We start from the raw sequence: 4,876 nt of genomic DNA on the forward strand, positions 1-4,876 counted from the left end.
AACTCTTGAAGAGTGAAGCAATCTTGACAAAGAAGAGAAGACCTTATTAAAGGGATAACTGTTAGATGTATGCCCTAGAAAGCCAATTTTGGCTGACACATTATTAATTCTAGGACATAATTTGTACTTGACTTTATTATTATTAAATAAATGAAAGGCATCTTTTCATTCATATTATTATTGTGTCTATGAATCGTCCAAGGAATTAATAAGATGATGATGCATATTCTCAAGAGTTTGAGATTGAGCCATGTATCATTAATGATTAATTTCTAAACGCTCCTGATCGATGGATCATCACGAGGACGGTGATTGATCCGATGAGATCAGTGCGCACATTACTTTCCCTATGGATGGACGAGACCGAGTCCATGGTGTGGAGACACTGAAGTATAGTGCAGGGCTTGTTAGAGAACAAGGTACTGAGCGTGACCAATACAAGAAGTCACTTGGATGTCTATCCACTCGTCAGTGACTTGCTTGATGTTGCGTAGTATGACTGGTCCTTTGACCTGCGGTGCTTCGGCTATAGGTTATTGTAGTTACTGCACACATACATGGGTCCATGCAATGTAGATTGGCTGCAGTAGGTTCACTGTAGGAGTAGGGTATGTACCTATATAGGAATCTATCGACTTGATAGATAAGGAGAGATCCTATGTGATTTATAAGACTGAGTTCGTAAGACTCGTCGGGGCAGTATGCACAGTGGAGAAAGAGTTTCCATCCTCGAACTTAAGTCGATATAACTTCACATATGCAGACGATGGGGTTGACGAGTTGTCATGACCTCCGTCCTGTAGGGATCCCGATAGTAGGACTGTATCACATAATAACTGCACCTAAAGGTTCATCATCTATTCTACTGGGTAGCCACTACATGCTGCTAGGTGTCACTGGTGGATGGTGGACTCATAGGGATTATCTTGATGATCGATAAACCTAATGAGTAGAGTTGGAATCGTTCCGACCCATTGAAAGGAGTTTTCAATGATATTGTGATAGAGATCACAATATATCTCACTACCAGTCAGAGTAGAACCTATGGGGTACACACACTAGAAGTATTGACTCGATCGATGGTTGGAAAGTGATTATGAATCACGAGTAATCAATTTATTGATAATAATTGAAGAAAGAATGAGAATTGATTAATTAGACTTAAAACCGAATCCTACTTCGAGTAGGATTCCTAGAGTCCTAATTGGATTAGGACTGGGAATCCTAATTGGAGTAGGACTGAGATTCCTACTTGGAGTAGGATTCCTACAATCCTAATTAGATTAGGAGATTTGAATTAAAATTGGATTCCTACTTCGAATAGGATTCCTAGAGTCCTAATCGGATTAGGACTTGAATTCAAATTAGAGTCCTAATTGGATTAGGACTAGAATTAAACAAGTCCTAATTGGATTAGAATTTCTTAAGTCATAATTAATTATTAATCTAATGAATCAACATGACTCCTAATTGGGTTAGGATTGAAGAGTTCAATAGAGTCATGGTTCATTCAAGTTCTAATGGATTAGGACTAGCATAGATTGAACCCGATTGATTCATGATTTGGTTAATCCTAATTAGATTAGGACTAAACCATGAGAAGGACACCTAATCCTCCTTGGAGGAGGATTAGGTTAACCAAGTAAGAGGGGCATGAGCCCTCTCCTCTTGATTGGTGCAGCATGAAGAGAGGGGGCCGGCGCCCCCTCTTGGAAATAAGTCAAGGGCTCCTAACTTGTAGGAGCCCTTCATGACTTTAAAAAGGGAGGTGGGCGGCTGACCTAGGGATCATTAGAAGCCCTCCTCCTCTCCAATTCGTGGCCACCCTTCTCTCCTCTTGGATCAGCCGCAAGCAAGAAGGAAAAGGGCTTTGATAGTCTTCTTCTTCCTCCTTCGTTTGGGATTCAACACAAGGAAAAGGAAAGGCTGCATCTAGCCTTTTGGATCTTCTCCCTTGATCCCTTCATCTTCTTCCTTCTCCCTCTATCATTCAAGAGTTGAAGTAAAGGGAGGTGATCAGCCATCAAAGTAATCTCTGCAAGGGAGCTAGCACCCCGGGGAGATAGAGAGCTTGGATTGGTCCTCTGCTTCGTGTGGATACCCATAGAGGCCGGGCACTTGAACGGCTTCAAGCGAACCTTCATCCAAAAACGATCATCAATTTGCGGTGATCATCTACCCGCACAAGGTGAAGATCTGATCTTCCTAAAGTTTTTAAAAGGTTTTAATCCTTATCTATCTACGAACGATTCTTGAAACACGTTCATGCGATGAACGTCGATCCCGCGCATGCCGATTCCACTGCCATCTGAATTTTTTTGAATTTTCTGCGGCATGGGCGGGTTCCCAACAGTGGTATCAGAGCCTAGGCTTCGTAGATTAAGGTAAGAATTAATTATCTAAAGGCATCTTAGATCTGAAAATGGAAGGATTATGCATGCTGAAAATTTCTGCATGCAAATTTTTCAGGGTTGCTGAATTTTTGCATGCTGATTTTTATGTGTAAGATGATAATTCAAATTGCATTGTTAATGAGATTACAAAGTTTAGAATCATGATTAGCATGATCAGCAACCTATGTCATAACATAATCAATTAATTCTCATATCTGAAAATTATAATTGATGCATATGGTGATGATCATAGGATTCAAACCCTTTTGGTATTAAATGTAAAGACCTGCGATGTGATCTGCAATGTCATGTAATTTTTCAGATGCTTGCATGCATCTTATTTGATGTTTTGAGAGGCCTGCGTGCCTCCTAAAAGAAGATGTAATTTATTATTATTTTTATTTTTACATCTGGTTGTATTTCTGTGATGTGATGTACGTCAACGATCAAGTTGAAGACAAGGCATGAGATGAACAGGGGGTCTAAGCGGTTGATGGCGATTGGATCAAGAGTTGGTCAAGGATCGAATCAAGGAGGCTTGGAACCAATTCAAGAGTTGAAGACCAGTTGATCGATTGACGTGCATGTGCTTGTAATATGACCTAATTAGAATCCATGATCATCACCTATTTAAAGTTTAGCTTTATTTGATGCTGCGATTATAACTGCCTGCGATGTGCCGTTTGAATGTGATGTGAATAAGAGCGGGGTAGATAGGTTTACATGTGATGTAGCAAACCCAATTGAGACTTAAATTAAAACCTCCTTGTTGCTGGTGGTCCAAACCGAGAACGATTGACACGACGGTGTGAACGGGGTTCCGTCTGAGTTGCCTTGGTTGGTGTTGGTTGCGCTCCACCTTCCACCGGAGACCTGCAAACAAGCCTCGCACCACCACTGGGGTAGTGGGGGCCCTCCGACGATCAAGTCAGAGAAGATTGGAGGAGGAGGAGAGATGATAATCGCAAAGGAGAGAATGCTCTGGGAGATATTGCTTACCCCCCCTTCTCCCCCCAGCTGCATATATACCTGGCTGGGGGTCCTCAGGGGGGTTCGTCATCGTGGGGCACGATGGAGTGGCCACTGACATGGCCGTTACAGCGTCGTGGAGCAGCGCTGGGTACGGCATGACAGGGCGTAGTGGAGTTCCGCTTTGTACGGCTGATACAGGAGATCGTGGAGCAGCATCGGATACAGCCGTTGCAGGGAGTAGTGGAGCAGGAGGCCGCGCGTGCCTCTGGGGAATAGCCTGTCGTTATCAAGAGATCTCCGACTCGGGGTCGGAGTGCTGGATCAAGGGGCAGCCGACTCGGGGTCGGGCTGCGGAGCCGAGGATGTCCGACTCGGGGTCGGATGCTGGATCAAGGGCAGCCGACTCGGGGTCGGGCTGCGGAGCCGAGGATGTCCGACTCGGGGTCGGATTGCTGGATCAAGGGCAGCCGACTCGGGGTCGGGCTGCGGAGCCGAGGATGTCCGACTCGGGGTCGGATTGCTGGATCAAGGGCAGCCGACTCGGGGTCGGGCTGCGGAGCCGAGGATGTCCGACTCGGGGTCGGAGTGCTGGATCAAGGGCAGCCGACTCGGGGTCGGGCTGCGGAGCCGAGGATGTCCGACTCGGGGTCGGATTGTGGATCAAGGGCGCCGTAGTCTTCCTGGGCGCGCGTGCCGGTCACGTGGGGCATGGCGGCTTATTCCCCCGTAACAGTAGCCCCCCACTTCCGAGCCTGGAACCAGAAGGGGAACAGGTGAAGGGAGTGATGTTCGAGATTGCCGCCATCCTCAGAGGCGCGCGCGCTTCGAGCTCCCGCCTTCTTTATGGCGTATGGCGGTTGTTGCTGACCTGGCAGTCTGAGGATTTCGGCGGACATCCTTCCTTAATGGTGTCGATTCGCCTTTGGGGCGCGAGCGACCCTTCGGCAGCCAGGCGTCCTCTGGCGTCATCGAGGCGTCACTTGCCTTTCCGCCTATTTAATCGGGGGCCTCCCCGTCCGTCTTCTTCTTTACAGATATTTTCGTTTCCCTTTGCGCTGCTGTTGTTGCCGTCGGACTGTTCGCTTGTTCTCCTTTGGCGCTCTCGGAGCCGTTCTTCCTTCTTCCGGTGAGTTTTCCCATTCTTCTACTTAGGGCTCTCCATACTTTCCCTCTTTTACTAGTGTACTCCAGTCGCTCCGGTCTTTCCCCCCTTCTTGTCCCCGTCCTGACCGTAGGTTTATTGGCCATTAGGAATGGGCGAAGTGAGAGCAGACCAATTAAGTCGGAGCTGGTCGCCGAAGACTTAGACAACTCGTGGCTCGGTACCACCTTCCCGAGGCCTGCAACGCCACGCTCCCGGGGCCTGAGGAGAGGATGTCCCATCCTCCTCCAGGGAAGATCGCCATCAATGAGGGCATTCTCCAGGCCGGGTTCCGCTTTCCCCCTTCGGACTTGGTCATGCAGGTGCTCGGGGTTTAAGAGTGGCACCGACGCAACTGGTGCCGAACTCG

The sequence above is a fragment of the Phoenix dactylifera genome, unplaced genomic scaffold, assembly GCF_009389715.1.
Source record: "Phoenix dactylifera cultivar Barhee BC4 unplaced genomic scaffold, palm_55x_up_171113_PBpolish2nd_filt_p 000827F, whole genome shotgun sequence".
Lineage (NCBI taxonomy): Eukaryota > Viridiplantae > Streptophyta > Magnoliopsida > Arecales > Arecaceae > Phoenix > Phoenix dactylifera.